Source organism: Chiloscyllium punctatum, chromosome 33, assembly GCF_047496795.1.
Source record: "Chiloscyllium punctatum isolate Juve2018m chromosome 33, sChiPun1.3, whole genome shotgun sequence".
NCBI classification, from domain to species: Eukaryota; Metazoa; Chordata; class Chondrichthyes; order Orectolobiformes; family Hemiscylliidae; genus Chiloscyllium; species Chiloscyllium punctatum.
Window position 1 is genome coordinate 48489357 of NC_092771.1, and position 27244 is coordinate 48516600.

Below are 27244 nucleotides of genomic sequence, written 5' to 3' on the forward strand. Positions count from 1 at the left end.
GGGTGCGAGCCTTGAACTCATCAGGTACCCCCTGGGGACTCCTATAGAATCGAGATAAATCCTGTCATCGAAAGAAGTGTCTAACAGAGATCTCTTACTCCTTCCCTTTTTCCCTCCCATACATTCCTTCTCAAATGACAGGGTAAATGGAATTGCCAATTGTACAATGGCACATATCCCTCTCCAACCTGGAGGTATGGTGGGACTCAATATTTTGCCTCCAAACTGCCATCACAGATCCGCTCGGGGAGTCTTTCGTGTTGACTAGTTCCCTCCCTTGTCCGTTTCGGTGATATTCTTTATTTCTGTACATAATATCAGTTCCCCCAAGTCTTTCAACCGATTTATACCTCGTCTATGCACGCACAACGTGTCATTTCCAATTACGGATGAAGACGTGGGGGGGCTTTTAAGTCTTTCTTCTCCAAGGGAGGGGGCATCATGGATTGGGAGGTACAGTTCTTACCGCCTGGGAACACTTCAACCCCAGGGCATCAATGTGGACTTCAACAGTTTCCTCATTTCCCCTTCCCCCACCTCACCCTCGTTCCAAACTTCCAGCTCAGTAACTGTCCCTATAACTTGTCCGGACTTGACCGACCTGCCTATCTTCTTTTCCACCTATCCACTCCACCCTCCCCTCCTTGACCTATCACCTTCATCCCCTCCCCCACTCATCCATTGTACTCTGTGCAACTTTTTCCCCACCCCCACCCTCCTCTAGCTTATCTCTCCACGCTTCAGGCTCACTGCCTTTATTCCTGATGAAGGGCTTTTGCCCGAAACGTCGATTTCGAAGCTAAATGGATGCTGCCTGAACTGCTGTGCTCTTCCAGCACCACTAATCCAGAATCTGGTTTCCAGCATCTGCAGTCATTGTTTTTACCTTTTTTTTAGTTCTTATCGTTCCATGCAGTCTTAACCTGATACAGGGCTATCATAAATTTCATACCCTTCCTGTCTTGCTTCCACCAAAGCGGAATGGGGTCCACCTGGACCACTGACCTACCAGAGGGACATGCATAGCAATTGATCTTATTCAGACACCTTACAGTAAAATTTACCCATTCAACCCAAGCATTTGCAACACCGTTTCTATTTAAATGGTCTGTTTCAAGTCCTTTACCTCTGTAATTTTTACCACTTTAGGTTCATCTGCAGGGATGAAATGTTGTATCTTATTATCCAGTAGTTCTGCTCGTTTTGCCTTTCCTAAGCTAATTCGAAAATAACAGCCCGAAAAAATCATTCCCGTTTGTTTTCAGTTCTATCCCAAATGGTTCATTTATTTGTACCTGATAGATCCCCCACCCCGAATTGCTTCGTGCCATGTGGCTTTCTTTATCGTTAGGTGTACTGGGTTAGACTTTTTATCGGGCCAATCTAAAGCTGGTCGGAAGGGGGCCCGGTGTACTGTTGCAAGTCTATTCTATCAAGAACCATCCCCAAGGCCATCCCCATAGGACTTACTATGTTTTTCTGAGCTGCTGTACTGTCTATGATTATCTACATCCCCACAATTTACTAAGCTGCATGCATCGGCGCCGATTACTTGCGGATTATCTGACTCAGGGCCCGATAATAACACTCATGAAGACGATGTTTGACAAAATCCCGATAATAAGAGAGCTAGTATCATAATCCTAAGCATCCCCAACATTCTGGAAATTTCGCTGAAGCACCGAGAAACGTAATGTACAATCTTACAGAAATAATCCCGCGCTCGCATCGCCACTGTATAATCATTTAATCAAAGACACTTTTAGCCTGAGTTTCAGTGGTTCTTGCATTGATTCGGCTGTCCAGACTTCTTTCTTAACCGGGGATTCCACTGGTCACTTAATCCTGGTGTAGTGAGTCCAGCCTTTCTCCGCCATCCTTATCGCCATTTCCGTAGTCCAAAAAGCCTCGTACGGCCCTTCCCAGTCCGATTGCAATTTCGTCTCTGCCCATGAATTAACTAGGACTCAGTCTCGCAGGTGGATCGGATGAACAGCGAATTCAATTGGCGGACTCTGTGCCCATCAACCCTGCTTCCTGAGGAAAGACAAAGAGGAGGACAAGCCCAGCATATACTTCTTTAAGACCAAGTCTTTAATTTCTGGGATTGGCAGTGGCCAGAGTGCATGCCTCCACCAATCAGATAAATGATCATGTATTTCCAACATAGACCTCAGTCTTCCCACTCGGGGTAATTCGGTATAATCTACCTGGATGCTCTTGAATCGACATAGCCAATGTTCTCTCCATCCTGGGACTTGTTCCCTTAACACTTTCTTGTTTACTTTTTTACATGTCATGCATTCCTCACATATCTTTTTGGATATCGCATATATCCCTTTGCATCCATACTTCCTTAAGACTAAATCACACATCGCTTGCGCTCACCAGTGGCTCCCCTGATGTAAGTTTCCGACTCTCCTCTAACAGTAAGGCTGTTCTTGCCACTGCCTGCACACACTCCAGCTAGTAATGTAGCTTTCCATTCTTTAATTAACAATGATTTAATGCAGTTCATGTTTTAAATTTATCATGATTCAATGTGACAGGTCACTGAGAATGTGTAAAGGAATCCTGCCAATTAATATTGATTCAGGTTAACACAATCGATTTATTAGAAATTACATTATTAATTATATATAGTACTTAAAAAATTAATCATTATCTCTATTTCAGGGTTCGAAACACAACAAGTGACTAAAACATTTTTATAATTGTAATTCCGTAGTTCTCTTTGATTACCAGTCACTTGTGGCTTCTTATTCTGTTTCTGCAATAGTTTTGCTTGAGTACATTCATTTCCAAGAACCTCAACAGATTTCATAGCACCATTTACAGTTATTTCAATCGCCAATTTGGTGGCAGTGTCTTGTCATGAGCACAAAACTGATTCTTTGTGCCTCTCATCAGAAAACTTTCGTCATAATCCAATTAACTATTGCTCTCCCGCTGCCTTGGTCTTAAAGTTTAAGGATGACCTTACTGCCCCCGTATCGACGAGGAAAACTACGTCCTCTTTATAAAGTCCCACTTTTAAATTTATCAAGGGTTCCTGGTGAGTCCCCGGGGGCATAAACCCCTGACACACCTATTCTTCATCAAAGTTCATAAACAATATCGCCCCCCCACTTCCCTTTTCAGATCCAGACACTCCCGCTTAAAGTGACCTGTCTTCCACAGTAGTAACATCCCGCCTGTGGGGCTTCCCACCTCGATCGCTGTGCCTGTCCACCAGACCCCTTAACATCTCCTCGCTTTATTTCCAACATGCTGCCCGCCACCATTCCGGTTTCCTTCTCTTTTAGTTTTGTCCTTTTCTTTATTACCTCTTCAACCGATCATTATTTTGTCTTTCTGCTTCGCATGTTACGTTGCCAGATATTGTTTTCGACCTTGACTTTTTTAAAAGAAATATTGCAATATTTCTTGCTACCGAAAACTTCAAATGCCAATTCATCAATTTATGCTTGTCTAACTTTAAAGCCTGTTCCTAACTATACATTTGGGAACCTTACTAGTAAATATACATTTATATATTACAAATTCATTTATTCAGTTTTTAATATTTAAAATATAAAATGCATACAGTTCTCAGCTTTGAAATCCATTATAATTACCCAGTTTTAGTTCCTTAACTTAAATCTAAATTAGGTTTCTTCAGTTGTCCTGGCCAGTCATCGCTCAGTTACAATGTTATAGCTCGTGACATAACCGGAGCTTTCTCAAAAGGATTTGTCTATTCAAGTTAAAAATGTAACTTCTAATGCATGAATTATGGCCGAATCCAAGGTCACAGATATTAACCATGGGATTTTTAAAATATTACAATCCAATGTTGAACTGAAATTGCAACTGTCCTCCATATATCGCATTTGTGGGAAGATAAAAGAGATTTGTTAGAAACTGATAGTAAGGCTGTCATGACGTGTAAAAAGAACAGGAGTTAACATTTTATTTCATAATCACTGTAAAATCCTTAACGTTAAAATAAATCATGTTAAATTTCCATCACAGAAATCAGATTCAAAACAGTCCTGGATCTGAAGCCCCAGGGAGAAATGCAAAAACCTTCAATTACCATCAAACAAATGTTCATTCAAACTGAATCACAAAGGGTTAAACTTTTTATTAGCTGTACAGCTTTCCTCTCTCACTCTCTCTCTTTCTCTCTCTCTCTCTCTCTCCCACACACACACACACACACACACACTCAGAGTATATCACAGACACTTTCTGAGCTTCCCGCAACAACTCCTCGAGAGGCTTCTCGCTTCACCCCACTATCTTTTGGATATTTTTCTGGATATCTGGCCATGACTTAGTTAAAAAATATACCCTCAGTAGCACTTCAGCTACTCGACCTTCCGACACGAAGCATAATCTTATTCCTCCTGACTGTAAGGCTGCTTTCCTTTGGCATACAAATTCAAATATTTGCAAACACAGTCTTCATCCGACCCCTACTTTGGCCAGAAGACGGCGGGATGAAGGATGGATTCCTTAGCGCATACAACGCAACAATATTTAATAATTCATTCCTATATTTTCGCCTTCTTTTATTACCCCAATTCCACAACATCCTGCCCAACGGACCTTCTCGAGGTATGTTGTCACGGACCCCGCCTCCATTTTCATTTCCTTTTTTTTTTCCCGGAGGCTTTTTCCTTCCCCTCAGCACAGCACATATTGAGATTCTTCGTTGGTCCCTTATTAACTACTAAACCCAATCCCAGCCACCAAGGCAGGACTTCAAAGTAAATTTACCTTCCTTGGTCTGTGCAGGGAGTTGCCTGGCACTTCTCCGCATTCAGAGCCGTCTTTACTCTCTCCACTGCGTGGTTAAGATGTCTCCTTTCAAGGATTCTTATCAGTCGCCCAAGGGAACAGACCAACACAAGACACGAGACTGCTTTTCAACTGGGAACGGAATGCGTCATCTCAGTGTCCAGGGCCAGCCACTCCCTCCCAACGATGGAAGATATCCCTGACGAGCCCCCAATTGTGGGAAATAGAACCCACTTTCTTAAATAATTTCAGTCCGAGACAAGATCTGAAGCAGCAGTGTCATTTGTTATGCTCTTGCAAGAGGGGTGTCTACTACGTAGGCACACTGAGTTTAACGAGAACACAACTTTCATAGAATTCATTTCTCCTTTCCTCCTCCCATTGCTCCTTCCGTGTTTACATCTCCCGCTGCTCTAAACCCGGCACCATTTACTCTTGCTTATCTCTTGCTTTATTCAGCCTTGTGCGTGACCAAGGGTAGGTTTTGCTTGGCAGTTTCACTGCATCCCTCTGTGGTCTATTTTTAGCATATATCCTCCTTCATTTCCAGCTGCTTCTTTGCTTGATAATGCAACATTTCCGCTATTTTTTCTTACATGCTAAGCCTTATGAGGTCTTGATTGTGTTTTTTTTTGTTTTCGCAGAAGCAGGAAACCGATGCTTATAATTGGTTGTACAAGCGTATCTAACTTAGCCTACACCCCCTTCATGATTCAGCCTTGTGATTTCTTTCAGATAACAACATTTGCAATTGCCCCTCACAACTTCAAGGCATTGCCCTCGGATCCTAGTATCTCCTACTCGTTGACACTCTTCTCCAAAGCCACATTAAATCCACCTCTCCGTATACTGTATGTTTCAATCAAATCTCCTCAAAATTCTAAACTCCATCAAATAGAGACCACGAATCTTGAACTGCTACTTTCTATGACAAACTTTTTCTTTCCCTGGATTATTTTTATAAACCTTCTGTGGAGCACATCTAATGCCAGCACGTTTTCTTTAGCATTGTGTACAGTTATGATTTCCTTGTTATGAGAAGGATGTTATTAACGTGGAGATGGTTCAGAAATGACTTACTAGGACGTTGTCATGAATGGAGAGTTTGCATTATAAAAATGGGCTGTGTTCTCTCTTCAGTGGAGCAGAAGACTTCGAGGTTTTACCTTTTAGGGGTTTGTCAAATCATGAGGAGTGTAAATAAGTTGAATACCAAAGGTCCTTTTCTAAAGGTGAAGGAGTTCAAAACTAGGCGGGCAAATTTTAAGGTACGAGGAAAAAGTTTGAAAAAAGACATTGGGGCAACTTTGTTTGCACACAGAGGTCAGCGTGGAATGAACTGCCGGAGGAAGTGATGGATACAGTACAGTTAAAGTATTTAAAAGTCAATTGGATAAGTACATGATTAGGAATATATTCGAGGGTTATGGACCAAATGTAGACAGTCGGGGCAAGTTAAATTTGGAAACATGCTCTGCGTGTTCTATTTGAAACGAATGGTCTGTTTCAATGTTGTATGACTCTGATTATAACCTTATATAAGGGGCCTAAGAGACACGTCGGGCACAAGTGAGTGAAATGCCCAAGACTAAATAGAAGGTGCTGGGAAAGCAGCAATTTCTGAATGGAATAAATCACTGAAACCAGAAGGACTGCATCCCCGATTTCTGAAGGAAATAGCTGAGGATATTTCAAATATTTCGCAATATTTCGAATGCGGTTGGACCACAGCATCACACACCCACAAGTGGACATCTCTGCTCTTGTATTTGAGGCCCCTTGAAATAAATGATAAAATGCCATTTTCTCTCCCTAATACCAACTGAACCTGCCTGATCTAGAACTCCCAAGTCCTTTTGTACTTCAGATTTCTGAAGCCTTTCCCTGTGCAGAAATTAGTCGAGGCTTGTCTTCTTCCTTTCATAATAAATATCCTGACGCATATCATATTGTCTCCCATTTGGCACTTCTTTGCCTATTCTCTGAGTCTACCCAAGTCCTTCAGAGCTTCCCCACTTCCTTGAACCGAACTGTCCCTCCACATACCTTTGTGTCAACTGTAAATGTATTGACAGTGCTATCTGTTCCTTTGTCCAGATGATTCATGCATAACGCTCTCAACCCTAATCCCTGCGGAAGTCTTAAAAGTCACTGGCTGTCTACTTGTAAAAGATCCCTCTGTTCTCATTCATTCAGGACATCAACCCCCCTCCTTCTCACAAACATTGTGCTCTTGTCTTATTTGACAGTTCGAAAAATGGCAAATTATCACAGGCCTCGGACATTCAATTCGATCACCTTAAAAAAGACATTGGGGCAATTCTTTTTGCACACAGAGGTCAGCGTGGAATGAACTGCCTTGTCTAACATGTTCATTACGTCCTCGAAGAAAATTAGCATTCTTGCCAGACATGACCCCAGAACAAACTCTTGCAATCCTCTTTTATTTTGCAAACTTGCCCACTTTCTTATTTCATCTTAATAACTCATATTGATTGTTTAGTTGTGCCCTGCTGGTTAGAGGATTCCAATAATCTTAATCACATAGTATACATTTTCTTTTACTTTAATGCTCTCCCTGATTTCACTTGTTATTCATGGCTGCTTCATCCCATCCATCGTACATCTACGTGGAGTGAACAATGGATTCCGTGTTTCTAACCGCTGAGAGAGTGTCATAATGTTTGCCAACTTTGCGTGGCAACAGAGGACATGAAGCAATACTGCGACCAGGACACAATGTTGTGGGTTTCTCCGCTGGACTGATAGAGATGGGTTTGAGAAACTCCACTTCGAGGGAGTTTGGAGGAAAGTATTTACACACAGCAAACCCAAACCAAAGATATATTAACTTCTTCTGAATTGTCTCGTGAGTTCATAGTGATGAATTCTGGATTGCCCTGCTTATTATTTCACCACAACTCCAGTCGACTGTGCTTTTATGTGTTTCCCACGAATGACCATGCCCAGAGCCTGCGACTGTCAAAGCTGTACACAATTACTCTTCCTTTCAGATGACAAGGAACATCAAACTCTGCTTCATTTTTATTTCCTGATTTCATTCTGCAGACGTTAAAACATTCACCTACTTTCTCTCAATGCACATACAGCCCGATCAGCTGAGTTCTTCCATCATGTCTTTCTTTTCCAGATTTCAGCTGATGCTGTATTTTTCAATTATTTTCTTGCAGGTGTTTTCTATAGCACTGAGTCTAGAAGCACAGTTGCACCAACGATTAGCTGCTTTCTGAGTGAGTGGTAGATCGGAGCTGATCTATGACCTCCGATGTCGGCTCTTTCTTTTTGTTTTGAGTGACAATTACCGAGTGATTATAACAGAAAATAATTTAGCCCATCTTGCCCATGCTGGGTCTCAGAGTAGATTAGTTCACCTCGCTCTACAGTCCTTTCATGAACAAGACAGGCAAATATTTTCAATCTGCAATTACCTATGGAGAAGATGATGTATGATCTTTTTGAACTGCTGCAGGCCACGTCGAGCATGTGGTCCCAAATTGCTGTCAGATGAGAATGTACAGGCTAAACACCGAGCAATGATGAAGGAACAGCAATGGATATCCAAATTAACAACATAAAATTGTATTTCTATGACACCTTCCATCTAACAGAAAGTCAAAGATGATTGAGAAGAGTGTGAAACGCAAACCTTGGCAATGAGCCACATAAAGAGATGTTTAGGCGCACGGGCAAGCATGTTTTCATGGATTCTCTCTCAATTACCTTTTATATGCTTTATGTCAATTTTATATGGTGTTAGAAGGATTATTTTCAATCTGGAAATTTGGATCAAAGCCCACAGCAGATTCTGACGGTGTCACTTCTTTTATCCTTTCCTGAAAATCATAGATCTTTGAACATGAAAGGAACAAACTTCGTTCAAACTGTGGTGAAACTGAATATATGTGTATGGGCGAGGCGTCAGTAGATCATCTGGCCTGTCAAGATACAAGTGGAACCAGCACAAGAAATCATGCAGATGCCAGGTCTGTAGAAAGGGGGAAAGTGAGAACTGCAGGTGCTTGAGATCAGAGCTGACGAATGTGGTGCTGGAAAAGCACAGCCAGTCAGCCAGCAACCGAGCAGCAGGAGAATCAATATTTCATGCATAAGCCCTTTATAATGAGATTAAATGTCACAAAAATATTTTGACAGCAAGGCAGTTGTGAAACACGGGGCAAAAAACAAGTAACAGTGAAGAAGTCGGACATCAGAAGTTCACTGGACTAAAGTTTAAGTCACATGGACCAGACTAGGTTCATGCGAAAATGTTGAAGAAGGAGGGTGACAGTCAGAGAATGTGGATGCGCTGGGCGTCATCTTTCAAATTCTGTAAGACCTGTAAAGTTTCCTGTTGAGTGGAATTGACGTTGGACCCCGCTGGCTTGTTTGAGCAGAAGGCTTTTAAAAAGGTCCCGCACAACATCGGTAAATACAATGAGATTGGAGAAAACTTATCAGTGTTCAAAAAGGATTGTTTACCAGCTGTAACGCAGAGAGTAGGAATAAACACGCTCTTCTCAGAATGGTCGGTTGTTACTCATGGAGTATTATAAGGATCAGTGACAGCACTGCTGCCTCACCGTGCTGGGGACCTGGGTTCAACTCCAACTTCGCGTGATTGCCGCCATGAAGTTTGCACATTCTCAGTGTCTGCGTGAATGGTCCAGATTCCGCCCACAATCCAAAAATTGTCAGGTGACTTTCCCATTGTATCCAGGAACGTACAGGTAAGGTGGATTGACCATGTAAAATGCAGCATTACAGCGACTGAACGGGCCGAAATTGTAGGGATTCAATGATTCAATGCTTCATCCCAGCTGTTCACAACTTTTACACATGATTTGGTCGTTTGGACCTCTTGTAATGTTTCCAAATTTGCTGATGATACCAAATTGGCTAGGAATACACATTGCGAGGATGATGGAAGGAACGTTCAGGAGAAGTTAGACAGTCTCACGAATGGGCCAGGACATGGCAGTTTATCCACAACACACGATCGCTCCACAACAATATCCAATAATCTCGTTAAATATGACTATACTTTCGCAAAGCGTCTTGACTTTGCATGATACCCTTCATTTTCTTTCTCTAAATGTCTTGCTTGACAATATTAATAAAAGCATCGAGCAACTTTCATCTGACAGATGTTAACCTAACTGCCTGCTATTTCCTACTTGACTTCCATTCTGTTTTTGAATAAAGAAAACTTACTGGACTGCAATGGTTCCCAAGATGCCTCTTCAATGAAAGTATAATTCTCAGGTATGTTTTTAAATCCCTCCATGATCTTATACCCCATTAATCCACCACTGCTTCCATGTGAACATTATTCTGTGCTCTTCCCCCTCCTGTAATTCTGCTCTCTGTGTTCCAACATCCATTACTCCCCCACTGACAGATGTGGGTTTTGCACTGCGTGAGTTGAGTCTGAAACAGGGTTGCGTTTCACTGAACACTTCAGGCCACTGCTCTTAGCGTAAATATGGAGTTTCACCACATCACCTTGTGATGTGAAAAATTAGATCAGTTCATTCTCAAGGCTATGAGCTGGATTCCCGCTCAACAATTGATGGTTATCCATGTGCTGGTTAGAACGTTATCTTTCCCTGTGCCTTGTTTCATTTTAAATGTGACTTGGCACTTTTTACTGAACACTCTTTCACTGATAACTGTCCTTTGTGTGGAGTCTGTATTTCTGATTTTGTGACTGATGGGCCATTTGCGGCCTGATGTGGAATTCCAGAGTCTTATGAAGTTTAACATGTGCACTGTGCTTTTAGGAAATGGAGAATACCGTCTGCAAAGAGAGCGTACAAGGGCAGTCTTAGAGTTTACGGGAAACTTGAAAATATGCAATACTTGGCTGTGAAATAGATACCTGATTTGGTTGCAGTTTTGACGGCAATTTAAATTTAACCAATCAGTTCAAATTATACCCAACAAAACTAAAATCTAATCAAGTTTGAATTTCTTATTCGGCCAACTTTGAACCAATGAGATGATCCGATTTTGTGGATGAAATTTAGGCAGGGAGTTTGAACATCAGACAACGTTACTGCCATCGAGAGAGACCCAAAGAAGAAAGGGACTGACTGAGAGGAACCAAAAACAACAAAAAACGTCATGTTGTGAAATAAGGCGGAATTATTCTGGTAATTCGTGGAGCTGACATAAAATTAAAGTTAGTATGAATGCTTTTTGATTGGACTGCTGCATGTCATTATTACCATAATCAATTGTGCTCCCCATTATGACAATTGATAACTCCGACTTATCCCAATTTATCTCCTGCTGAAACTCTCATTTCTTCCTTTGATATCATTAGAGGAGAGTTTTGAAAAAAATGTTTGTAAGGGTAGCCATTTCGGCAAAATAAATATTTGCAGTTCTGACAAATGATGCTTTTAGAGGAACATCAGACGATACTGTAAATACTGAGGGAAGGAAAAAAAATGCAGTTACACTGCTGGAGGAGTGCCACAGAATCCTGAATAACAGAGGGACATAGAGAAGCTAATGACCAATTAATTTCTCAATAATGATCAAACAAAAGGGCAGCAATGCACAACCCCAATTTACTGTGTCAGTGCAATGGGAAATGATTTTTGAAGTGAGTTCAAGAGAACTATTTTGGTCAGTCATGGCAAGACCAACAAAAGGCCCACAATTGTGAAGCTCGTTTTAAGAAAGTAAGCTGGGCAGTAGGAGGAATGGCTGTGGAAGAACATATTGATCGTAGAGATTATAAGGCAGTCAGCTTTAACATCATTCTTATTACAAGCTAGAACAAGAATTAGGAGTAAGTGAGGACTGCAGATGCTGGAGATCAGAGCTGAAAATGTGTTGCTGGAAAAGCGCAGCAGTCAGGCAGCATCTAAGGAGCAGGAGAATCGACGTTTCGGGCATGAGCCCTTCTTCAGGAATGAGGAGAGTGTGCCAAGCAGGCTAAGATAAAAGGTAGGGAGGAGGGACTTGGGGGAGGGGCGTTGGAAATGAGATAGGTAGGAGGAGGTTAAGGTGAGGGTGATAGGCCAGAGTGGGGGTGGGGGTGACAGGTCAGGAAGACGAGTGCAGGTTAGGACGGTGGTGCTGAGTTCGAGGGTTGGGACTGAGACTAGGAGGGTGGGGGGGCGGAATGAAGAAACTGGAGAAATCTAAGTTCATCCCTTGTGGTTGGAGGCGTTCTTCCTCCAGCCGTCGGGTTGCTATGGTCTGGCGATGGAGGAGTCCAAGGATCTGCATGTCCTTGGTGGAGTGGGAGGCACCCCGTGAAACATCGCATCTCCTCCACTTCCCGCTCCTCCGACCTTGAGCCCCGCCCCTCCAATCGCAACCAGGACTGAAACCCACTGGTCCTCACCTACCACCCCACTAACCTCCATATACATCATATCATCTGTCATCATTTCCGCCACCTCCAAACGGACCACACCGCATACATATGCCTCCCCTCCTCTATCAGCGTTCTGAAACGACCACTTCCTCCGTAACTCCCTTGTCAGGTCCACACCCCCCACCAACCAAACCTCCACTCCCAGTACCTTCCCCTACAACCGCAAGAAAGGCAAAACTTGCGCCCACACCTCACCCCTTTCTTCCCTCCAAGGCCCGAAGTAATCCTTCCATATCCGCCACAAGTTCACCTGCACCTCCACACACATCATTTGCTACATCCGCTGCATCCGATGTGGCCTCCTCTATATTGGGGAGACAGGCCGCTTCAGAGACAGAACGTTTCAGAAAATACCTCTGGGACACCCGGACTAACCAACCCAACCAACTGTGGCTCAACACTTCAGCTCCCCCTCCCACTCGATGGTGTATGTCGATTTTACCAAGGCTTTCGATGAAGTACCACATAGCAATCTTGTTAAAATATAAAAGCCAGTGGCATTAATGGAAACTGAATGTTTCATCAATACATTATCCCCAGTGGCCAAATTGTGAATTTTTGATTACTTATCCAATTCCTGTTTAACCATATGCTGCGATACTTTTAAATGCAGTATCGCCAATTACCCAACTCTGTTAAATCGACCACTAACAGTTGACACATAAACCAAACACGTGATCTCTGAAATCTGACTTTTAACTTCTCCTTAATCAATTTTAATGGTCGTCTTACATTATGCCCAAAACATTGATTCAGATGGACTGAGTTTGATGGATTTGTTTGGTGCATGTCTGGTCGCAAACAGCACAGACGGAACTCCCTTAGGGAAATCAACTGAATATTCTTTACCATAAATCCTCAACATAGTATTTAATGTTTGAAGCCACCTTTCTCGTGTTCCCTGTAATTCTCGATGGTACACAGTTGATTTGATTCATCTAATTGCCAGGCTATCCATATACTCCTTGAAATGCTTGGATATGAAATTCGACTTCTGATCCACTTGTATTTCTGCTTGTAGGCTTTGTCTAGTAAAAAAATAAATACTTAATGCTTTCTCAATGCTTTTATTTGTAACTGTTGGCAAAATTGAACAGCCTCTGGAAATCTCGTCAATACGTCCATTAATGTTAATAAATACTTATTCCCACTTTTTCTTTGGAGGTAGGAACCGACACAATGAATCAAGACGCGTGATAAGGATTCCTGAAACGCTGGAATATGTATTAAAGGTGCAGGCGTTATTATTACCCATGGTTTTCCTATCAGCTGACATGTAAGGCACGTCTGGCAAAATTTAACTACATTCTTGTGCAGTCAATGCCAGTAAAAATGTCTTTGTATTTTGTCTGCGGTTCCCTCACAACCAAATGACCTGCAATTTGTAACACATGCAACACTCGCAGCACGTCTTTTCTATAGCCAACCAGAAAACCTGAATTTCTGCCCATTTCTCATCTGCTTGTCTGTGGGATGCCTCCATTTCCGCATTAAGAAAGCATTTGCTACATAATATCACACAGCGATGCTTTCACTCTCTATCCATGTATATGCCTTCTCATGCAACTGCTTCAACTCTTCATCTTTCTCCTATTACTCAACAGCGTAGCAAAGCTAAAGATGCTTGCATTTTTATCAATTGTATCCAGCTTTGTCCAACGTAACCGATCAAAAAATATTATGTAATCGTATTTCAGCTTTTTTATCTGTGATTTTTGATTTCCCCTGCTTCACCTTGTGACTCTGTGATCTCGTTAAGATGCAATGTGGAAAGATTCCTTGATAAACATCCTGCATTGCTTCAGTTGCCTGCATCCCCACTGGCTTTTCAACTGGAGTAGGCAGCACGCATACCAGTGATGCGCTGTAGCATTTTCAAGCACAAATTGAATTCCTGGAGCTGGGAATTTGTCTGGAACACCCACCACAAAGATAACATGCATGTCTGTTCAGCCTCACTTTACATCACAGAGCAATTTTTCATCGCACAAAGATTTCCTGTACACATTATCTTTTCTAGCAGTAATCCTTTCGGAGTACATATTTCGTCATCCTTCAGCGTCACAGTCTGAGAGGATCCTGTGTCCCTTAATATTGATACATTGCATGTCACAGTAGCCCAGTAGTGAGCGCTGCTTCCTCACAGAACTACCGACTCATGAAGGATTCCAGCCTCGGAAGACTGTGTGCGTGGAGTATGCACATTTCCCCTGTATCTGCGTGGGTTTCCTCCAGATGTTGCGGTTTCCTCCCACAGTCCGAAGGTGTGCAGATTAGATAAATTGCCCGTACTAAATTGCCCATAGTGTTAGTTCCATTAGTCAGTGGGAAATGGGCCTTGGTGTGTTACTCATTGGAAGGATGGTGTAACTTGTTGGACCAAAGGACCTTTTTCCACAATGTAGGGAACATAATCCAATTTACCTGCTACTCCTCACCAATGTAAAAAGACTTAACCTTTGCAGATATATTTTTAAAGCCGATCTGGCACTTTATCAACCTCTGATCAGCGTGTGCATTCTGATGCAGCTTTCCAGCTGCCACTGTGCATTCTATTACCGTGCCAACAAAACATCCAGGCTTTTTTGCTTTCCTCCATCTGGTTTTTCAGTGCTTTCCCTAGTACTCCAACACTGTGATGTCATGTTGCCTACTTTCTTGCAATGAAAACACCAGAGCTTTTCCATGTTTTTGTCCCCTTCAAGGGTTTCCTTTTTACCCTGTGGTAAGTTATCCTTATGATCTTTACTTTCCATTTCCATTGAGAATTTTTCTTTGCCCGAAATTCTATCCCTCTGAGACGTAAAATGATTCTGGAAGTCAATCCGTGTTTTAGTGACCAGTTCATAATCATCAGCCATTTCAGCTACTAACCTTACCGTTTTAACATTATTCTCTTCGACACTAAGCTTACGTTCAGCCTTTTTCTCCAGTCTTTTAATGTGAACTCCTTAATTATTGTCAATTTCTCAAATTCAAACGCTCCCTCCCTTTCCCTATACTCTGTTGCACTCGCTTTTCCCCTTACTCTGTTTTGAATTGTAACTGAAACTGTTTCAATTCTGCAACCCTTTCCTTATCTCTCGCCTCTAACTCAATTTGCTTCATTTTCAATTAAATTTCAACTATTTCTGCAGATACTGATGAATTTTCCAGCTAGGTTAAATGCTGAGCTACTGCTGAGCTACTGCGGGAATGATCTCTCCTTTCCTCACAGAAGGAGGAAGATGCAACTCCAGCTTGTCTGCTAATTCCAATAGCCTGGTATGAACAATTTTTTAAAGAGTATCTACTTTACCTCGTCCACAGCTAGAAAAGACTTGGTTGGTTTAAGAGCCATTGCCTTCACAAGCATTGTCGACCCAGCCGAATCAATACCCAAAATAAAGACACGAGCAACAATCACGTGCTCTTTTATCGACCAAATCCCTCCCAATTTGTTATAGACTCGGCTAGACCACTCAAAGTATTCTTAAGCAGGCAGCCAAGTCCGTAATATTAAAATTTGTTTCGTTAAGTGTGCAGTGATAATTACTTGAGAAAGTTAACTCAGACAAAAATGCATTAAAAATATTACGATTTGAAAAACAAAGAACAGAATATAGAATACCCACAGAACTTAGTTTATCCAAACTAGACTTTAATAGGTTGTTATGAAAATACACAACAGTCCCAAAAAACAAGCACTTTAAACACAATAAAACTAAGACAGAGGCTTACAGGTCGAAATTCCAAGTGCAGAAGGAGAGAGGGGAGGTCCAGTCTCAAATGAATGACTCCAGCATCCTTTGTTCACATACATCACTGCTGCACTGACTAAAAATCGGAATTCATTATTCTGGAATGACCACTCTTCTATCATTGTGCAATTTATTTTTAAAACATGAAAGCGTTGGCCTAAAGTCTCACCTGTTTAATGTGTAAATGAAAGGCTTCACAGCAAACACTTTCATCTCTCTACCACTTTTTCCGATTCAGAGCCTGAACGTTTTACAACGCCTCTGAAAAAAAGTTCAAGACAGTGTGTTTGAGAAAAAAGAATACCACCGTCTCTTTTCTTTTACAAAAAACAGAGCAGCTTTGTGACAGCCCGTTTCGTCCAATCCACCTTCATAACCGAAACATTTCGAACAAACAATCTCCTGGTAAATCTCTTCTGCACAGTCTGCAACGCTATCACATCCTTGCTATAACGCTAATTGCGGAACTACACTTAATACTCTAGCTAGAGCCGATTGAACAAATTAAATTAATGACCCTGAAAGCCACAGAATCTCGTCTTTTCCAATAAAGTGCCTTTTACACAGTACCTCGTCTTGGAGAAAGTGAAGAGTGCAGATGCTGGAAGTCAGAGTTGCGAGTGTGGTGATGGAAACAACAACACGTCAGACAGCATTCGAGAGCGGGAAAATTGACATTTCGGGCGTAAGCCCTTCATCAGTAATGAGTTTTGTGGCCATGGGGGCTGCGAAATAAATGGGCACTTTGTGCGTTTGGGGCGTGTTAGCTGAGAATGCGATGCGTAGATGAAAGGGGGACGAAGGTAATAGTTCAGAGAGGAGGGTGGAGAGTGTAGATTGGAAAGCTGATGTGCAGGTCATGAGGGCGGTGCCAAGTTAAAGGCATGAATCTGGAATAATGAGAGGGGAGGCAAACGAGAAAAATGTTGAAATCAACATTGATCCCATGTGGTTTCAAGGTCCAAAAGTAGAAGATGAGTCGTTTTTCCTCCAGGCGTCGGGTGGTTAGAGTTTGGAAATGGAGGAGGCCCAGACAGATTGGGAGGGGTCGAATGATTTGCCTCACAGATCAGCTTCCAACTACATATCCAAACTATCATTACGAACATCTCAGGTTCAGTATTTGACACTGCACGATATGAGGAGAATGTGAGGAATGCAAATTCTGCAGTTCAGATTCGGGGAGTGTGGCGGTCGAAAAGCACAGTGGTTAGGCAACAGATAAGGAGCAAGACTGTCAACAGTTAGAGCACTCCTGATGAAGAACTCATGCTGGAAACATCGACTTTCCTACTCCACGGATACTGCCAGGCCGGCTGTGCTTTTCCAGAACCATACTTTTTGCCTCGAAACCACCTCGGCTCATCTGCTTCAGGAAACTCAGTTTTCGGTCACCACTCAGTTTGATTCATCTGTCACATGCTTGACAGACTAATGCATTATATTCTCCATAAATCTCAGAGCATCCAGGTCACTAATGAAAATAAAGACAGGTCACTGTGGATGCTGAATGTCTGAAAGAAAAGCAATAATTGCTGGCAAAGATCAAAATTCTCTGAGTTGAACTGAATTGTCGAATATTAAACTGGGTGAAGGAAAAGAGAAAGCTGCAATTCCATATCTGCTACGTTCTGGTTCTCAAAAGAAAAAAAAGTTTCATGAAGCATAATGCTTCGATTAGGCAATTCACGCTCAAGTGCTGATAGGAATGCGGGAATAAATGCTGGCTTCGCCACTGCTGAACAGATGAAAAAAGAAGATACTTTTCCCTTCCTAATTGATGCTCCTGCAGAAAAGATAATGTGACTCATATCTCAGCACAGCCATATCCTTCTGTATTTCCATGTCCTGCAACATGACATTTAATTTAAAGGATCATTATTGATCGTTCGTGACAAACATTGCATTCTCCACTTTATATTGCATCGGACAATGTTTTACTCACTCCTTAATCATCTGTTCAATATTCAATTTTAATCCCCCAACCGTCCATTCACGATTTACCGAGCAAATTACTTTCATGAAGAAAATGCTCATTTTTACAAATAAAGATTGATCTGGACTAATGGCTGTTGGATACCAAACCTTATTCTGTCACTCTCTGTACCTTGTTTAGTGTGTGTCAATATCTGTCACCTTAAAACTGTGCCTTCAAGTTTTGCACTCCAGGATCTTGGGAAAAAAGGTTTAGGCCAGTTACCTATCCATGACCCTCATGATTTTATAAACGGTGCGAACGTTATGCACTGCTTGGAACAGTCCACTGAAAGTTCAATTCCTACCCATTCTCTGCTAATACGTCAAGCCCTCTGGTCCGAGCAACATCCTTGTAAATCTTTTGTGCACAGATAAAATTTTTCACAACATCCTTCTTGTTGAATGTGACCAGAATTGCAAGCAGCATTCCAAACGTGGTCCATTCAATGCTCTGTATAGCCACAACATGACAGCCCAACTCGGATAATCGATTTTCTGACTAATGAAGGAACTCGTGCCAAATGCTATCTTCACCACCTTGTCTACCTGTGACGCCACTTTTTCTGCTCATATATCCTTTGTCTTGTGTGATGAAGCTGTGTTTGTCTTCCTAAGTACTATGCTCTGCTGCTTTCATGGATATGTGGAAGAGCATGAAAGATCTCTCCCTGTTCCTCCAGGTTTCTTCGTGTCCTGCCATTCATTGAGTACTACGTTGACGAATTACTTCGAATCTGCATCACCTCATGTTTTGCATGTCTCGTTTCAGCACTCATTATTTGCCTATTTCACAAATCCATCTCTCGGTTCCTCGAACCTAAGACCTTCTTCCTCTGTGTTAACCACTTTGCCTATCTTCGCATCATCAGCAATTCTGCTCATCATTTTCCCCACATTTATTCTCTCTTATTTATGTGCATTCACAAACAATATGGGACCCAATATTGATCCTTGTGGCACACGACTGAATACCAGCTTTCAGTGACACAAACAGCCTTCTATCACCACCCTTTGTCTCCTACCAGCAAACTAAGTTTGGATCCAGGGCACCTTGAATCCATTTTCACTTTTGTCATGTTACCAGTCTCCCGAGTCAAAGACTTTGTTGAAATCCATACAAACGACATCATCTTCACTATCCTCGTTTGCACACCTGATCACTTCCGACAAATTTAGTCTGATCAGTTAAGCGTGACATACTCTAACAAGTCTTTGATGACTCTCCCCGATGAAACCTTGCCTGGAGAAGTGGCAATTAATTCTCTCCTTCAGAGAATTCTGCAAAAATATTTCCTTCAACTGATGTGAGACTCACGGCTGTGTGAATCATTGGTGTACCTCTACCTATTTTGCCGAAAAGTGGAACAGCGTTAGTCTTACTGCAGTCCTCTATCAAATTCCCTATGCTCAACGAGGAATGGAAAACATTGGTCAGGACACCTGTAATTTCCTCCCTTGTCACTCAGAGGAACACGAGATATAAGTCAATCCTGAATTGTGGATTTGTCCATTTAAAGCCAGTCAGAACCTCCAACACCTCATCAGTCTCCATGTGAAACTGCTGAAGGACCTCTCAATCCCTCTTCCTGCATTCTGTACCTTTTTCTTACTACAAGAGGAGTGTTCGCCAGCTGAACGACTAAAGTGATTCACACAGTTATCCTATTTACTGACACAACGACACTGTGCTGGGTGGGGTGGGGTTGGCATTCAGATGTTTGAACGGGAAAACGCAGTTTTCAGCCTTTGAACATCCGTTAGCTTTGATAACCACAGACACAACGTTATTGTGAGAAATAGTTTGAGATTTCTCTGTCTGAAAAAAATCAGTCATTTGATGCTACCTCCTGCGGAGACTACAATCTGTTCACATCTGGCATGAATGATAATTTGTTCATCATATCCAGGACAGAAATGCAACACAAATGCCAAGCACATGTTTGCTGTATTCATTGACCAATGAAGTTCATGCCGATGGCTCACATTTTAATTGGATTCATCAATAATAGAACGTTTCAACAGGAACACAGTTCTGTCGTATGTGCAGGCCATCATTGTGCAAGCACATGATCAAGCTTCCACTAGGACACAACCAATATATGCTGGAAAGAGAAATCGGAGTTAACATTTTGTGTCCAGTGATCCTTTCTCAGCATTGATGGTACCCAGGAAAATGTTGGTCTATACGCACAGGAGAGGTGGCTGTGTAGGAATTAGGAGTGAACGAGAGGTGGGAATAGAGCTCAATGACAGAGAATAACAGTTGGACAAAGAAATTGACAATGATCTGATTGGAGGATGAATAACTGTTCACTAACCATAGCTAGAGTATAACGGCTGGCTATGTTACAACTCGGCCGGGTGGTTAGGGTAGAGGGCTAGGACGTGGTAGATTTCAGGCGCTAAAATTATTGAAGTTGATATGGAGTCTGGAGGACTGCGGGTACTCAAGCAGAAAATCAGGTGTTGTTGTTTTCAGCATGGGCTGAACTTCGCTGGAACACTGCAGTAAGCCTGCGACAGTGATGTTGGCGAGGGAACAGGGTTCTGCGCTAAAGGAGTAGTCAACTTAAGCTCAGGGATATTTTTGGAGCTATAACGTGGATGTTCTGCAAAACAGTCATCCAGTCTACACTTCATTTCCAAGATAGTTGAGCTCACATTGCGAGCAGTTAATGCAGTAGACCAGATTGTGCGAAGTCGAGCGAATGTGTAGCTTCATTTTTAAGCGTCTTTGGGCACTTCCATACTAAGGAGGGAGGACAAAAATGGAAAAGTGAGGAGAAGCAAGCAGCACAAACGCAGGATAACTCCGCAGATATTATTAAATGCTGTAAATCATGAGGGTAAGAAAGCAACCATAAAGGCGATTTACCTGAATGTTCGTGCTTTCCGGAGCAAGGCTGGGTATATATGGCATCAATCATCACGAATGAATATGATTTCGTAGCCATTATGGAACTATGGTGACAGGATAGTCAAGACTGGGAAATAAATATCCAGGCTATCGGTCTCCATATTTGAAGACCCCACTGGGGAGGCAGTAAACAAAAAAAAGCCTGTAAAAAAGGTACAGCTGTTATCATGTGGGATATTAATCTGCATGTCGATCGATGTGACCAGCTCTGTCAGGGTAGCCTTAAGGCGGACAGTGTTGACTGCATCCACGATAGTTACCTTGAATCGTGTGGAGTGAAACAGGCCAGGAAAGGGGGTGGCCACATGAGATTTAGTAATGTGTAATAAACCCAGCAAAGTGTTACTTTTGGAGGTAGGTGAGACTTTAGTGATAGTTAACAAAATTCAGTTATGTTTCCTTTAACGATGCAAAGAGATAGGTAAACATTGGAGGGCAAGCATTACCTTTGAGGGAAAGCCAATTACGATGTGATTAGATAAAATTAACCATGCACAGTTTGGGAACGGAAGTGGCACGGAACAGGCACAATGCAAATGTGGCGCTTGTTCAAGCAACAGCTTCGTTGATAAGTATATACCAGTCGTGTTGTTGATAAGTATATACCAGTCAGACAGGAAGGAAATTGTCAAGAGCAGGAGTCGTGATTACTAAGGAAGTTGAATTTCTTGTTAAGGTGAAGAAGAAGGCTTATGTTAGGATGAGATGTGCAGGCGCAGTTCGGGTGATTGAGAGTTATAAAGCAACAGGAAAGACCTTAAGAGAGACCGAAGACGACCAGGAGGGGACCTGAGATTTTGCTGGCAGCAAGGATAAGGGAAAACCCAAAAGCTTTCTCCAGGTATATAAGCGGTAAATAAATGATTGGAGCAAAATATGGCCACTGATGGACAGTCGTGGAGTGGAATCAGACCGATAGGGGAAGCGCTAAAGCAATACCTTTAATCAGTATTCGCAGTGGAAATATTGTCGAGGAGAATACCAAGAAGCAGGCTACTGGACAAGATGGGATTGAAGTTCACAAAGACAAGGTGTTAGAACTTCTGGGAAACGTGAAAATAGATAAATTCCCTTGGCCGAATGACATTTATGCTAGGATTCTCTGGGAAGCCAGGAAGGAGATTGCCAAGCCTTGGCTTTGATCTTTATGCCGTCATTGTCTACAGAAATAGTACCAGAACGCTACAGGATAGCAAATGTTATTCCCTAATTCAAGAAGGGGAGTAGAGACAACCCTGGTAATTATAGGCCATTGAACATTATGTGTGCAAAGTGTTGGAAAATGTTATAAGAGATAAAATTCATAATCATCTCGATATTGATAAGCTGATGAGGGAAAGTCAACATGGATTTGTGAAGGGTAAGCCATCCCGCACAAACATCATTGAGTTCCTTGAGTGGATGAATAAACAGATGGATGAGCATAAAGCCATCCATGTGGTGCACATGAATGTCAGTAAGCCGTTTGATAAATTTCGCCATGGTAGGCTACTGCACAAAACACTAAGGTATGGGATTGAGCGCAATTTCGTGTTTTGGATCAGAAATTAGCACCTGAAAAACGACAGAGGGAGCTACTTGATGCGAAAATTTCATCCTGGAATTCAGTTGCTCGTGGTGTACTGCAAGCATCTGTTTTGGGTTCACTGCTGTTTGTCATTTTTTTTCTCCACGACCTGGAAGAGGGTGTAGAAGAATGTGTTCGTAAACCTGTGGACGACACTAAGGTCGGTACATTTGTGGACAGTGCTGAAGGATGTTGGAGACAACATAGGGATACAGATACGGTGCGGAGCTGGGCAATTGCAACTTAATGTACAAAAGAGTGCGAAGGAACATGAGATAAAACTAGCACAGAATATAAGCGTCGATAGCAGAATTTTCCATCAAAATATAGATTGAAAAAGTGGCGAAAGTAAAATTTGGTTCTTTGGAGGATGATAAGGGCCATTTACATATGGGATATGAGGAAGCAGACGAAACATTAAACAGGCATTTGCATTGATCTTCACAGTGGAGGACATTAATAAAATGCCAGTAACTGACAAAGAGACATATGTAGGTGATGACGTGGAAGGAATCATTATTGCAGAAGAGCTAGTTTTGGATAGTTGGAGCTAATTGAGCTAAGGCTGGATAATTCTATTGCCCCCAGTGGAATGCATCGCAGGGTACTAAAAGAGGTGGTAGGTCAAAAAGAAATGAATTGGCAGAAATTTTCCAAAATCGTTGGTCTCTGGGACAGTCCCATCAGACTGCAAATCAACAAATGTGATGCCACTACTTAAAAAGTCATGCAGACAAAAGTTGAGAAATGATAAATCAGTTCGCTTGACCTCTGTCGTGGGGCAGTTTCTTTGGTCTATTATCAAGGACGGAATAGCAGGCGAAATTGGCCAGACAGATGCAGAATGGGTTCATGAATGGCAGGTCATCCCTGCAAAGCCTTTTGGAATTCTATGATGACATTATGATCTTGGTGTCCAACGGGGCCCAGCGAATGTGTGTTCCTAGATTTCCAAAAGGCCCTCGACATGGTGCTGCACAGGGGCTGGCAGCAAACGGATGCATGCTGTGATGCTAAAGTATTAGCATAATTTGAGGATTGATTAACCAACAGGAAGCAAGGAGTGAAGATAAATGAGTTCTATTCTGTTGGCAATTGATGGTATATCTCGTGGATTAGTGTTGAGACCGCAATTACGTGCAATTTATATCGATGATTTGGAGTTGGGAACCATGTGCAGCGTGTCAAGGTTTACAGTTGACGCTAAGATGAGTAGCAGAATAAAGTGTGCAGAGGTCTGAGAAACTTTGCAGAAGAACGTAGAAATATTAAAAGAGTGGGCAATGATCTGGCAGATGGAAGACAATGTTAATAAATGTGAAATAACAGATTTTGGTAGGTGTAATATTTAAAAAGCTATTAGGTGAAAGGAAAACGTTGCAGCATGCTGCTGTGCAGAGGGACGTGGGTATGCTTGTGCATTTATCACAGACGTTTGATCTTCAATGAAATACAGTTTTGTCTTCGATTGCTGAATGGACTGAGTTTAAAAGCTGAGAGGTTATTTTGCACCTGTACAAGATTCTGGTGAGACTACCCCTGCGGTACTGTGTGCAGTTTTAGTATCCTTACTTGACAAAGGATATACTGGAATGCAAGCAGAGCAGAGGAGTTTGACGGGTTGATTCCGGGGTTGAGGGGGTTAGCTCATGACAGGAGACTGAGTAGAGGTCGATTGGGATTATGTCCAAAATACACAAGATTAAGTGCCGATCTTATAGAAACATTTAAAAAATGAAGGGATTGTATCAGATAGAAAAAGAGAGGGTGTTTCAACTAGCGAGTGAAACTAGGACAGGAGGGCACCGTCAAAAGATTAGAGAGAGCTGATTTAGCACTGAATTGATAAGGAATTTCTTCTACCAGAGGGCTGTTAATCTATGAAACTGCTTGCCCAGTGAAGGAATTGCTGCTACTTCAGTCAATATATTTAAAGTTAGGGTGGATGTTTGTTTGAACAATAAAGAAATTAAGGAATATGTTGAGAGGGTGGGTAAGTGGATGTCTGTCCATGGAAAGATCAGCCATGAACTTGTTGAATGACGGAGCAGGAACGAAGGACCGGAAGGCCTACACTTGCTAATAGTTCTCAGGTTCTATGAATGTATTTTTCACATGTTCAGCGATTCTGTGGAAAGACTCCTTTGGGCTGTGGATGGAGGTGTTGGGAGTGAAGGCACAGTGCACCACAGTGTCCCGGAGGGAATGGTTCCTGAGGAAGGCGGACAAACGTGGGGAAGGGAATATATGTTTGGTGCAGGTATTTGACTTGACGTGGTGGAATTAGTTAAATACTTTGTTGATCACTTGGAGCACCACAGCGCATAAGGCTCCGGACCAATTTCTGTAAAATAAAATGACAGTGGATAGTTGCTTGATGACAGACATTTACAATATGTACCAAAAATGCTGTTTCAGTGCTGTGAAAGTCCCAATGTCTTTGGGAATCTATCTTCACTTACCATATAACACTGTAGCCACAAGTGCAAGTCATAGTCAGGGATCTTCTTGATTCCCAAAAAGCCTGCCTATCACATAGCCGGCGGTTACACACCAACCAGCTGTCTCAATTAACAGCTATTCACTCTCCTAGCCAGATCGTTGTTCGCTCCTTTGTCCGACTTTCTTCTCTCTCTTTGTGTTCTTTCCCGACCCACTGTGTACTCCTTTACAGTACAGAAATAAGGACATATGGGATAGTTCGTACTAACCTGAATGTGGGCAATGTTAAAGAAAGAATGCATAGCAGAAACACAGCAGATTAGGCAGCATCTGAGTAGCAAGAGATATTTAAATCACAAACTTCTTGAAGGTTCCTGACTGCAGTTACAACAATGCGGAAAAGCTCAACACAATCCAGAAGAGAGCAGTTGAGTTGATCAGCTGCACACGACAGACACAACATCGACAAACATCCATGCCCTCCAAAACCAAACAGTCAGACCATACAGTCTGTACCATCCAATGATGTACTGCAGATATTCATCAATGCTCCTTAAACAGTACCTTTCAAACTCACAACTCGTCCCATTTAAAAGGAAAAGGGCAGTTTACAGACAAGAGAGCCCTCCAAGCCACTTATCACCCTAATCTGGAAATATATTTCCGTTCCTCCAGCACCACTGAGTGGAAATTGTGGATTTCAGTCCCCTATAATTTGGCTCTACCGACATCACATGGAATGATGGTTCAAGAATGTTGCTCATCATCATCTTGTCCAGTCAAATTAGGAATGAACAATGAATGCTGACTTGTTCTGGAATACCCACATCCGATGAAGAATGAAAATTATATGCACTGGTGTTTTAAGAAGTTCTCTGTGACTGAACTATTTCTGTTTTTATTTGAGGTGTATTAAAGATGAGGATTTGCTTTCGGGGAAGTGAAACCAAGCAGCACATCTGCATTTGATGGAGCTGCTATGTTCATTGTAGCCTGAACCTCGCTGGCCTTTGAAATTGAAAGGAAAAAGCTATATTAATAGTGGAGTGAACCTCCATTGCACACATTCAGGCTAGTAGAAACTGTCCCATTATGTCCCTTATTTCTGTTTTGTAAAGGAGTAAAGAGTAGGTCGGGAAAGAACACAAAGAGACAGAGAATAGGTGGACAAAGGATCTGGCTAGGAGAGTGAATAGCTGTTTCTGGACTACCGAAACATAATTGGAGGGATGCAGGAGAAAAACTGTAGAAAGGTGGTTGCAGTGCAAATGATTCAGTTACTTGTCTGTCTGGAAAATTCATCAGTGCAACCACAGTGCGGAAAATCCATTCAACTGTTCTGAGGGTGGAAATGGAATTGCTCAGTTTTCTAACGTGCTGATACACCAGTGACTTCACACAGAGGAGAAACCATTTAATTGTCCAGAGAATGGCCGATGCTTTAAAAGTTCTCATGAACTCCTGTATCATCAATACATTCACACCGAAGAGAAACTATTCAAAAGTTCTCACTGAGGGAGTGATTTCAGGCCGTCATTTGATCTCACTTTTCATCTGTGAACTCACTGGAGAGAGGCTGTTCACCTGTTCTACAGTGGGATTTACAATTCATTCAGTCATTCAGTCTACTGAGACACCAGCGAGGAAAGGCCATTCGTCTGCTGTGTGTTTTATTTAAAGTAATTAATTGATTCCAGCAACGTGCTGAAATACAGGCGAGTTCATACTGGAGAGAGACCATTCAACTGCTCTGAATGTGGGGAAAGAATCTCACACATCTGTGTGGGAAATGCTTTACAAATTCCCAGTAACTGAGGTCCCATCAACATGTTAACGCTGATGAGCAAAATAATCTTGTGCTTTCACTGTAGGACTGTGTTCCCACAGTGCATCAACACAATTTAGCTACTTTATCTCTTTTGAAAGGGACGACACTTCACAAGGTCTACATTTGCATGTGAAGAACATTCAGAAATGCTGAATGTTAACATATTTTAAACTACAAATTCAGATTAATAATGAAGAAAAGGATCAATAGGTGGGCAGTAAATGGATGTCGAACAGTCTCCTCGAATTGAGGAGAAATCAGGGGAAAGTCTGTGAATTTTATGTGATTGATAGAACAATTAAACACCTAATCAATTAAAGAGATAAAACACATCCAATGAAATAAACCCCTGTTGACAGAAAGAACACAGTTCAGTTCTGGATGCAACAACAGCAGAGAACGATCACATGCGACCTCATTGATTCACTAACATCGTCTTACCAGACCGTAGAGGCTACTCGCTTCATTCGACAAAGAAGGGACTCGTGGTGATTTAGCCAGAGCACTACCAGCCCTCAGGTCAGGGAAGCGTTAGTGGAGGAGAACCTCTGAAGTAACCTCAAACCAGTGATGA